Below are 13,185 nucleotides of genomic sequence, written 5' to 3' on the forward strand. Positions count from 1 at the left end.
ATATCTCAAGAACCGTACATCAGTTTTTAAAGAAACTTGGTGCACAGATGCTCTGAGCCAATATGCAGATTTGATTAGGTTTTAGTAGATTCCTTGCATATTAATTACCTAATTTGCATGATAATTAGCTGATTTTTAGCTGTTCCATGACTGTTCCGCTGATATCTAAACAACCACTCATTGGATTTTGATGAAACTTTGTACAAAGATGCTCTAAACTAATGCTAGGTTTTGATTAGTTTTTGGTAAAAGTTACCTAATTTGCATAACAATTAGTCAATTTTCGTTTTTTCCACAGATATCTCTGGTACTAATCATCACATTTCAATGAAACTTGGTACATAGATGTCATAGGACACTGCACAGACCTTGTAGTTTTTTGGTGTAATATCAGTGCATATTAATTACCTAATTTGCATAATTAATTTTCAGCTTTCGATGTTCCAAGTATTACATTTCAATGAAACTTTGTACATAGATCCTTTAGGACTATCCAGAGACTTGATTAGTTTTAGGGTAAATAATTGTGCATATTAATTACCTGATTTGCATAATTAATATTTTCAGCTTTCACACTGATTTCTCAAGTATTAATCATCACATTTCAATGAAACTTTGTACATGGATGCTGTAGGACAAGACAGACCTGGATAATTGTGGGTTAAAATCTGTACATATTACTAATTTGCATAATTAACCACTTTTAAGCTATCACACTGATATCTAAAGTACTAATTATTCCATTTCAATGAAACTTAGTACAAAGATGCTCTAGGACAATGTACAAACCTGATTAGTTTGGGGTTAAAATCTGTTCATATTTATTCCCTAATTAGCATAATAATTCATAATTTCCAATTACATTTCAATAAAACTTGGTACATATATGGTCTGTTACATTGTGCAGACCTCATTAGTTTTACATTCAAATCTGTTCATATTAATTTTCTGATTTGCATTATTGGTTTCCAGCTTTTCCACAACTATCTCAATCAAGTACAAGTAATATCTAATTATTTTTAATGTGTCTCCAATACTCTCAGCACATGGGAGTTCTTTCTAAGCTTTCTTTGATTTTTTCCAGGTTTTCAATCATTTGTGAAGTACTACCTTGTAATTTTGTCAAACTAATTGTTGGCACCCTGCATTGAAATACCCCCACTTAGAAATACAAGAGCATATGCACACTGGCTAACTTATCAAGCTTGCCATCATGTGTAGTAAGACAACAAATTTTTCAATCTCAAAGTAATGGGTGAAGAGTTGACTTTTTTAGCTCTGCTGTCGACACAGCGTAGCTGTTCATATTACTGATTGTCCGTCGTCGTCGTCAACTTCTTCTTCGAAACCACAAGTCAAAATGTTTTCAAATTTGATATGCAAGTACCTTGGATGGTTCTTTCTCAGATTTGTTCATTTCATGTCAAAATCTCAAATTCTCTATTTTTGAAAAGTGATATTTTTGACTTGTACTGATATTTTTGACCTGCCTGGACTGATTACATTCAAACTTCACATGTGCACATCATTTTGATTCAAGATGGCTGAATGGTTGCCATATTTCTACGGGAAAAATCATAAAAATTACGAATTTCTGGCATCCGGAACTGGATCTTGGCTGTTAACAGATAAATTTTGTTCATACTTTGTACGTACATTGGATATTATGGACCTTTATGCACGTCATTTTGTTTTAATTAACTCTGTACCAGAGCAATATCTCTCAGTATGGACCAGTGCTTGTTTGACTATCAGATATGAACTTGATTAAAAAGCGTTCCTATATATATTTTAATTGGGGTTTAATTAAACTCAATTACAATGCAATACAAGGTAGAAATGTTTGCAAAGCTTAGGTTTGCAAACTTGACTTAAGGTAGCGAGAAGGGAAATTTTCACTTTTTTCTTGATTTTTCAAAAAATTATAAAACTGTTACTTTAGACCTTGATACATCATCCCAGGTTTACAAAAGATCGAAATTGCGAAATAACGTTGCTCAAATTAGTGTTTTAAAACGCTAGCAAAAAAGACTACAACTGCCGTTGCGTGGATATTTACATGTTTATCTTTGGAAGGGTTTAAATGATAACATCTTATCTGTATACTCTGTTGTTGACGATTCTGATATAACGGGTAATAAGCTTCCTGTCGCAAACAATGCATGTTTATCTAACGTCCATTGTCAGCATTATTGTCAGTCGAGACTTCGTCGGAGAAACGTGGTCTTACAGTACTCATTTCGCCCAACCTTCCACTTTTACGCTTATCGCTTAATTTCCGATCACGCGGTCTTTTCCGACCGGAAACCGACCGCATTTTAATCGCGTTTTTTTCGCTTGCTCGCTCATTGAAAACACCGACCGCTCGCCCAAACACTGATCACTGGCACATGAGTGGTCGAAATGGTGGTTTTGATAGTAAAGTGTGAACATACACAACTAGTATTAACTATTATTAAATCCTGAACGACACTTCAAATCTAATAGTTGTATGCCACTTATATCGTGAAAGCAACTGAACTGGGACCCCTTGTAATATTTTATTTTATTTTAATGAGACAGTTACGTGAAAAAAGCATAGGTATCTCCTTTTAACAGAGCAGAGAAACGAGAAAATGTTAATGATTAATTCCAAAAATAACGATACCAAATCCACGTCGGTCCACAGGCGGTCGGTCTGGTAAAATTTGACATTAAATTTTCAAAATTAAGTCACGAATGAGTTCGGTTTATACCGTATACGTACCTTAAAAGTGTTCCCACAAAAATATTTTAACCTAAAACGGCCACATGCCCTGACAAAATCGAACATGTATGAATAATTTATTGCGCTTAAAAAACGTGTCAAATTCAGTTATAGCCATAATTATTTGGTGGCCAGTCGATGAACAATTTGAAACTCAGGATTCACACGGAAGTCCTTCAGGGCTGAAAATTATCGACCCTACTCTGGTTTACTTTATTTACCAACTTGCAGAGAAGACTGATTGGCCGTGGACTCTAATGTATCTCAGCCTAGTATTTTCTTTTTGAACTGAGGTCAAATTCCATCCGTTTATCAAAATTAACCGATGTTTTTATCAGCGAATAATTTTGAAGCCTGTCACACCACAAAAAAAAACATGGTATGGTACGACGACCCTTCAATTAGCGTCAAATATGCTTTGTTACAACAATTATTGATTGGCTGAAAGTCACATGATCGGAGCACGACCTGGGTCACAGAACCATATTTGTCCCTATTATCAACAGGACCTCGCAAAAGAACCACACCCACATCTTTTTTAGCGCGGAAGTTGCCAATAAATGTAAAAAAACTCGTGAATTTCATGGATTCGAATAAAATAAAGCAAGCGATTGATAAGAATGATTATTAATATTTTCTCCGATGCTCTTCGAATTTTTTTATTTCAAGGTAAGAAATGGATAGTTGAAGTTGCATCGTCTTCAAGGCGGCTGTTTCACCGCGAACAACTCTAGCTCTGTTGTATGATATATTGAAGATAATATTTGGTAATCGTAGTCCTAAATAACTATTAAAAATAGCTAATTTTTTAGCTATTTTTAATAGTTATTTAGGACTACGATTACCAAATATTATCTTCAATATATCATACTTATCAGTCCGAGCAGCGTTTATTTATTTATAAACTACTATATAGCTCTGTTGTAGTTTTGCGATGTAAAATAAAATATATATTATTATAATATTACTTGTTTAATAATTTGGAGTTTCAGCCCACAAATTACAGACATGATCCCCATGAATTACGGTCAATGTTTGACCTGTCTCGGCTGATTGTGTTGATCGACGCCCTTCCTGAACTCAGTATGGAGAAACCAAAGGGGATCGACATTCCACAAAAATTATTGGGACACGGTCGACAAACATTCCAAACAATTGAAATTATCAACGAAAGACGAGATTTTTCTATATATTTACAAACATACTGTCTTCTCAAACATATGTAAAATCAACAAATACACAAAGAGATGTAATATAAGGTTTTATTTTAGTCTTAAAAATATTTCCTTTCACTCAGCCCTTGCATGAAGCTTCATGGTCCTTCAGCCTGTCTTCGCCTCGGGGAAAACAATAATTATACAAAACACATTGCGAAGACTCAACAATCAAGAAAGAAAACCAATACAACCATGTCGTACTTGTGTTGAAACACATTTTGTATTTCACGTCAGAATATTTATATACCCTATATATAAAATATGTTTTTGAAATGCAGTCCCTCACCCCCTTGGCCATTTTCGCCGATTTTTAGTCGCCGGAGTGATTCACGTCCCAAATTTTGGTTCTCCGGGCGTCTCTAATAAATACTCAATCTAACCGCTGGACTGAATTAGCTAAATTATGAAAAAATCATAGAAGATTGGGCGAAAATCGGTCGTTTTCGGCCTCGACGTTTTTTTGCTCGGAAACGCAAGGGCGATAAGACTCGATTTTCAAGAACGCAGGTCGCTCGGATCGAACGGTTTCTATTGTTTCGAGTCTGTTGTGTGTCTAGAAACATAACAACTTTGTTTTTTGGTGAATATAGAACATGTTCTGTTCCAATAAAGGATTTTGATATGCAAATCAAACAATTTTAATAGTTCCTAATTGTAACGTCTCCCATATAAATAGTCCTCTACTCCCCAGAATTTGACAATGGTACTAGCCCAGAATGGACTTTCTGTTCAGCGCGTCTTTGATTGTAGCAATGTTTACGTCACTGTACGAAAATACGCACACTCGCGAATTTGACAACATTCACTTGAGCGTTTTAGGATAGTGGGAATAGAAGCAAATAGGTGGAAATGCCAGTTACGTCACTCATGAAGATTGATAATTCGACTGCTGGTCGGGATAGATGTATTTAGTGTTCATTTCTATGCAATATGTCTACACATGCAGCTATTCTCATTTTCGATGTGTAAACTATATCGCTGCTGTGGACGGCGACGGCCGACAGATTGTTTTGGTTTTGCGGCTCTCTTGGCATGGGCAACTGATTTTTAGGTTTTTGTTTTTTTAATATTTTGACGTTTACTTGGTCGTTTTTTGTATATACCACTCAGACACTGATAACAAGTGAGTAAAGGGACCGGGACATAGTCAACATGGGACTCTGAAGGCCCCAGAGAAAGCGTCATCTTACAATATTAATGAACGAAATTTACAATCTAATTCTTTCGAAAAATCTGATATTTATGCTGGATAACAAAGTATACAAGTACTGTTTACGATATACTGCCAAAATGAAAATAACATACCTATCCAAAATTTCAAGAACACAAAACAAACAACTGACAACAATCGACAAAACAAACAAAAAACACTTCACAGTCACTGTAGCCACACCAGTAAGAAAAAGATACTGTGGAAACTCATTACAAATGTAAATACAAAATAAATGTCAGTGAATACAATATTTAATAATTTGCAGCCTCCATGGACAAGTTCACAGCCTCTTATATTGCAAAACCGTTAGTTGTGAATTGAACTTTAAATTTCATCAGGATATCCACATGAAGTTAATACACAGATATAAAAAAAATGCAATATTAAGACAAGGAAAAATAATGCCTTTTTGTCAAGGCTATTTCCTATTTTCTCTTATTTTGGGGGTATTTTTGTGAGTGTACATGTAGTATATTGGTCTTATTAGCATATTTCCCGCGCTTGTAGTTCACACATGCGCATTGTACCTGTCGGTTGGTGAAGCCATGTTTTGAATAAAGTAAAGTCTATCGATTGTTCCTGCAAACTTTGGTTTATTTCATCTCTGCCTTACCACAGGCCACGACATATTTGGCGACGAGGATGAAACTGTGTATTTGGAGAACCGGCACGACTGTTTTTGACATTCTGCAAGTCCGTAAAGTGGTAAAACTTGTCGATAGAAAACTCATCCAGAACTGAACTGTTGGCGCTGTACGTCTATTTTACACGTCCGTACGTTAATTACTAGTATTTGAAATGGCGAGTTCACTGATAGGAACGGTGAGTCAATTTAACCCACAGGAACAGTCTTGGGAAGACTACTGTGAAGTGATGGACCAGTTCTTTCACGCAAATTCTATTGATGACAATGATCGAAAACGTGCCGTGTTATTGTCTTCCGTGGGTCCCAAAACGTACGCGTTGATTAAAAATTTGTGCCAGCCAAACGGACCAACCAAAAGCAGCTATGCAGATTTAGTAAAGCTTGTGAAAGCTGGTGACCACCGAACTCGGCCAGATTTCTACTCGGCCAATGACCGATCACGGCCAGTGACCGTACTCGGCCAGCATATGTGCATAAGGGTGTCAATGATGCAACAGCGAGCGCTGTATTACAGACTGTCAGAGTCATATCACAACAAAATATAAAAAATGTACGGGCGTCAAAGGGTGTCGATTTCAGTGATGCCTATCGTGCTTTGTTAATAAAAAAAGGGATGTCGATTTCAGTGACGAAACAGCCAGCGCTGTGTCTTTTGTCATATCACAGTAAAATGTAAAAAAAAATAGACGGTCGCCGATGTGATGTCTGTGATTCAATGTAATGTCTGTGTTTTTCCTTTGAAAAGAAAATTTGCGTCACTGAAATCGACAATGTTCAGCCAATGTTGAAATCAACAACATGTCGGAGAACCAGTAGCGTTTGTGTGTGTGTGTATGTAAACTTGCGTTGTTGAAATCGACAACAAAATAGTCACGGGAGTTGGCGACTGGCCGAGTTGTGCATTTTTTTCCTGGCCGAGTTGAAATCTGGCCGAGTTCGGTTGTATTCGTGAAAGCTCACTACACGCCGAAACCAAGTGAAATTGTTGAACGTTATAAGTTTAACTCGCGTGTCCGTAAACCCGGTGAAAGTGTACAATCATACATGGCTGAATTACGTAGACTTTCAGAACACTGCAATTTTGGTACGACCCTTGAAACTATGTTACGTGATCGCTTAGTTTGTGGTATTAATGATCAGACTACACAACGTAAATTACTGATGGAAACAACTTTGTCTTTGGAAAATGCACTGAAGATTGCTGTTGCAGTTGAAACCACAACACGAAATTTGAAAGACATGAACTGAGAACTCTGTAGACTCTACTCCGCCTGTTAGTGTGAATGCGTTCAAGACGTCAAAATGGAAGGGAAAGCCTGGCAAGCCAGCACCAAGTCGGAAAACACAGTTTGTGGGCACTAATCAAGGGCAAGTAGCAGAACAATGTTATCGTTGTCTAGGAAATCACCTACCAAGTATTTGCAAATTTCGAAATGAAATTTGTCACTATTGTAAAAAAGGTGGACACATTAAAGTCGCATGTAAAAAGCTAAAGCGAGTTAAGGCTGCCAATCACATGACTGAATCAGATGGGGAAAGCAGTGATACCCAAACATACCCATATGACAATGTTTTTGGTCACTGTCAGTCCGATGAACTACTTGGGAAGTGTAGCAATTCCAAGTCTGGTGGATATACAGTTAATTTAGGGATTGATGGAGTGAACACTAATTTTGAAGTGGATACTGGATGTCCATTTACCTTGCTGAATCAGTCATCGTTTCACAAGTTACAAGATTCACAGTTACAGGACAGTCCTATTCGTCTGAAAACTTACACTGGTGAACGTGTGAACATTATAGGTCGTAAATATGTGACTGTTCAGTTTGACAATAAGAGTGTTAAGAATTTACCCCTTGATGTAGTTGAGGGAAAGGGTCCCAACCTTGTTGGCAGAAATTGGATTGAACAAGTGCCAATTAATTTAACAAAGGTGTGTACTTCAAGCTTAAGTTCTAATGATAGTGATACTACCACATGTAATTATTTGCGAGTAGTTCTAGATAAGCATGAAAATTTGTTTGATGATTCTCTGGGAAAGTTGCGTGGTTTTGAAGCCAAAATTCATGTTGACAAAACTGTCCAACCTAAATTCTGTAAACCCAGATCCGTAGCCTTTGTACAAAAACAAAAGATTGACATTGAATTAGACAGGTTACTTAGTGAAGGCATTATTGAACCAGTCACACATTCTGATTGGGCTACTCCAGTTGTACCTGTACCCAAAACTGATGGTACTGTGAGGCTTTGTGGTGATTACAAGTTAACTGTCAACAAAGCATCACCTGTTGAACAATATCCTATTCCACCTTTTGATGATTTGATGGCACAACTGGCTGGTGGACAAAAGTTCACAAAACTTGATCTGTCCCATGCTTACAATCAATTAGTTTTGGATGAAGATTCTAAAACACTTCTTACAATAACTACACACAGGGGTCTATTTAGGTATAACCGCTTACCTTTTGGTGCAAGTTCAGCTCCAGCAATTTTTCAGAGAACTATAGAGGGCGTCCTGCGTGACATACCTGGTGTTGTGTATTTTGATGATATAATTGTAACTGGGAAAAATGATTCTGAGCATCTTGCAAACTTAGATAAAGTGTTATGTCGTTTAGACAATGCTGGTTTGAAACTCAAGAAAACTAAATCTGAGTTCATGAAAGATAAAATTGTGTATTTAGGTCGCATGCTAGATTCTGAAGGTATTCATCCTTTGACTGGAAAAATTGACGCAATACAAAAAATTGATAAACCTAAATCTGTGACTCAGCTTAAAGCTTTTTTAGGTCTTTTGAATTATTATCATAGGTTTTTACCTAACCTTTCAACAGTGTTAGGACCATTACATTTGTTGTTAAAAAAAATGTAAAGTGGCACTGGGATCCAAGTCAGGACAAATCTTTTGAAGGAGCAAAACAACTTCTTCAGTCACATCAGTTGTTAGTACATTTTAACCCTCAGGAAGATTTAGTACTGAGTTGTGATGCATCTCCGTTTGGTCTTGGTGTTGTTCTGTCTCACAAATACAAAGATGGTAGTGAGAAACCAATTTCATTTGCATCCAGAACTTTAAATAATGCTGAACGTAATTATGCTCATATTGAAAAAGAGGCATGTGCTATTCTATTTGGTGTACGTAAATTTCACAAATATTTGTTGGGCAAGAAATTTACTATTGTCACAGATCATAAACCATTGTTGGGTCTTTTCAGTGAACTGAAAGCTATGCCAACTACCTTGTCTGCCCGAATGACTAGATGGTCTTTAATATTAAAAGCATACGAGTATACTATTGAGTACAAGCCTGGGAAATCCCATGGTAATGCTGATTCGTTAAGTAGAGTACCCATTTCTAACATAAAGTGTAATTATGAGGAACACATGTGTTTGATGTTGGAAGAGTTTACTTCTGATGATGTAAAGTTTTGGACAAGTCGTGATCCTTTGTTAGCTCATGTCCGTGAATTTGTATTACGTGGTTGGCCAGAAAAACCTCCAGATGAGAGCTACAGGCCATTTTTCAGAATTCGTAATGAGCTTACTGTAGCACATCCTGGAATGAACCGTATGAAAGGTTTAGCCCGTAGTTATGTTTGGTGGCCATCCATGGATGCGGAAATTGAAAATAAAGTTAGATGTTGTGATGTTTGTCAACAAAATCAGAAATCTCCAGCAAAAGCTCCATTACATCCTTGGGAAGTTCCTAATAAACCTTGGACTCGTGTTCATATTGATTATGCTGAGTATGAAAAATATAATCTTTTAATAATAGTTGATGCGTATTCTAAGTGGATCGAGGCTCACAGAATGACCTCCATCACTTCAGCTGCCACAATTTTGAAATTGAAGCAAGTGTTTGCTACTTTAGGCATTCCTGAAATTTTCACATTTTCTTAATGTAAATGGTATTACACAAATCTTAGTAGCACCATACTATCCTTCATCCAATGGTTTGGCTGAAAGAGCCGTTGAAATTGTTAAAGATGGTCTTAATAGAGTTAAAGACGGTACTATTGAGAGATTAGCTGAGATTTTATTTCGCTATAGAATCATTCCACATTCGAGAACCCAAGTTTCACCCGCTGAACTTTTAATGAAGCGTAAGCTTAGGTCTCGTCTTGATTCTGTACACCAACAGTTTAATAAAAAAATTGTTGAATCTCAAAGGAAAATGAAAGTTTTCCATGATCAAAATGTTAAAGAGAGACAATTTTCCATTGGTGATACAGTTTGGACTCGAAGTTATGGTAGTCCTTGGGTTAAGGGAGAAATAGAATCTAAGTCGGGTCCTGTATCTTACACAGTGAAATTGTCTGATGGTCGATGGGTTCGTCGCCATATTGATCATATTGGTTCTAAACATTTTGAGTCAACTTCAATTGAATTATCAAATACTAATAGTTCAAATCCTGTAATATCAGTGGAAGATCTTAAAGTTTCACTGAGTGATATTACTAGTACAAGAGCTATTTCTACTAGTCATAAACCTGTTATTGAAAACAATACTGTAGAAAAATCTAATCCTGTTTCTGTACATGTTACACCCAGAAGTGAAAGGGGTAACGTTGAGAAAGATAGTATTGCAGTGAGTAGACCAAGAAGAGAGATAAAAATACCAGAAAGATTTAAAGATTTTGTATTGACAGATACTAAAAGTAGTTGCATTTAAACAAATGTTGATGTACTTGTTTTGTATGTGCTTGTTATACATAGTCTTGTTAAAATTTAGCGTTAAGCATTTACTTCCGTATGGTGTTATAAAAATTAGTTTTGTGAAACAAAATGTAATTTTTAGCTAAGGGTAGAGGAATGGAGTATATTGGTCTTATTAGCATATTTCCCGCGCTTGTAGTTCACACATGCGCATTGTACCTGTCGGTTGGTGAAGCCATGTTTTGAATAAAGTAAATTCTATCGATTGTTCCTGCAAACTTTGGTTTGTTTCATCTCTGCCTTACTACAGGCCACGACAGTACATGTATGCATTAAAATTATCATAACTTAAAATGTAATCATAGTACAAAATACACAAAATTATCGAGTGATTTTGGATTTGTTGGAAAAGTAGCCGAAATGCTGTGACATGGTCTAATTGGTGGTGGGAATTGCCAAGCCAGTTTATAAAACAAGCCGGTAGGCTGATTTGCGATCCGCTTCGCTCAAAAACAAGCAACATCATGTTTTCGGCTGTTGCCACGGTAGGACATAAACGTGAAGCTAACGTCGGTTTATAGCTAAAACCGGGCCCCGTATACGAAGTTCGCGAAAAAACGTTTAGTCTTTAGAAGTCACTTTATTGTAATTCTAGGACGTATTCTGCTGTTAAATTTATTATTTCCAACCGTTTTGCGATAGTATTTTCTAGATTGAAGGCAGCATTTACAGTTCATTCATAGTTCAAAGTTGCGTTGGGATTACGTTGATACAGTGTAACAATGTTGGCGCCGGTGATCTCTTACAAGTGTGCAACGCAACGTAACCAAAATAATATAAAAAACATGATCATATACACTGCTATTACAAGACTAGTAGGAGGTAATAAATTTGGGGCGAAAGTTTCCAGTTTCTGGCTGTTGCCATGGCAGCGGTGAGCAAGATTTTTTTTTCAGTTGGTAACGGTACGATCTGCCTGTCAAGTATGAACAAAATCAGCCAAGCCAAAAAAACACAGTTAAAAGCCGCTGGTTTGAGTTTCTCGGTAATGAAAATAGACATAAACAACCAGTAAATTTGTGCACACTCAAGCTGAGTAGAATTGTAGGGTGAGAAGGTATACAAACAAAATCATTTTTTTGGCTGTTGCCATGAAAACGGCTGGCAAGAATTTGTTTTTAGATTTTACAACCTAACTAGAGTGAAGGTGTGACTTGTCAAGTTTGAACCAAATCGGCCCAACCAAAAAATCACAGAAGAGTCAAATTTCTCAGCAATAAAAAAAGATATCAAAAATTCAACTTTGTGCCCACACTCAAGCTGAGTAGAATGAGCTATGTCTGAGGATTTTTATCCTAAATTTGTAGGAGGAGATACATTTGGCACTAAGCTATAAAAAAAAAACAGTTTTTGGCTGTTACTATGGCAACGTTGGGCCATTTTTTTTTCTGATTTTACCTAATAACTAGGGTGATGGTGTGACCTGCCTGCCAAGTTGGAGGGAAATAGGCAAATCCAAAAAAATCACAGAAGAATTAATACGTGAAAACACTGGAAATCACACATACAGACACACAAAATTGATTTTAAGGGCAATCCTAGCGGATCACTGTACCGCAAAAGACGCTCATCGCGAAGTGACTTGTGTTTAAAATAAAATATTCTGTCCAAGCCAAATCGAGGTCAAAGGGTCAGATTGCGTACATATAATTATAGATAGTTAAACAAAAAGTATTTGCATTTTTGTCAGCTGTTCAACATCTATAAAAAACAGAAAGACTATTATAAGGCAATGTGAACTTCGGAAAATGTTCTGTCAGTCCAAATTTTAAATGCGCGCGAACAAGCAGGCGGGCGGTAATATTTCGGGGTTTGCGCAGTCGAAAATAAAGCGGAAATTGTCCCGTCGAATTTAACAAGCGGTCACAAAAGCGAGAGAAAAAGGTGACTGTAAAGCAGAAGCGGGCGGGAGGTTGTGTGAAATGAGTACTGAAACTTTGCGCAAATCGTTTTATTTTCCAAGTCAATATTCTATTTTACTAATACCATTTTTTTAACGCAATGGCGTTGAAGACGATGCAAAGAAAATCTGCCACTCAGTGTCGCGCTCTAGTTAACACAGCAATTTTTTTTTCAAACATCGGCCATTTTGTTTCACCATGAAAACCGTTTTATTAGATCTCTTATCGGAGACACTTGAAGGATTAGCTTGTTTGTAAACTGTCAGCGTGTACAGTGGGACAGTAATGTTTGTCTGAGGATTATCCCTCGTTGTTCGTTTGCATAACAATGAACCCGAACGTTCCTGGAGTACGAACTCAAATGCGACGTTCAAACTCGCAGTTATCGTTCAAAAGATAATGATGGTGCGAAATATGTCTGTTTTTTTTTAAACAAAATGCTTTGTCACAGAATAATAGTCTGTTAAAGGTGCCAAGTATGAAATAAGTTGGGACAAAAATACAAACCCGCATAGAAATCGGAATAGGTCTTTTGATTACCGGGGACACATTTCAATGGACTTGATTACGGACAATGCATGACGTAAATTTCACCAGGAAATTCCGCAGTGTGCTCTCGCAATCGCGGACTTAGTCATTTTTACAAGGTTCGCCATTTTTGATGTCACGTGATAATTATGTAAACAATGACTGTCCAGTTTATGCGAACTTGTACGTCTATACTTAGTCTTTTGAAATATATAAGC

The sequence above is a fragment of the Saccoglossus kowalevskii genome, chromosome 10 (assembly GCF_978046115.1).
Source record: "Saccoglossus kowalevskii chromosome 10, keSacKowa6.1, whole genome shotgun sequence".
Taxonomy (NCBI): domain Eukaryota; kingdom Metazoa; phylum Hemichordata; class Enteropneusta; family Harrimaniidae; genus Saccoglossus; species Saccoglossus kowalevskii.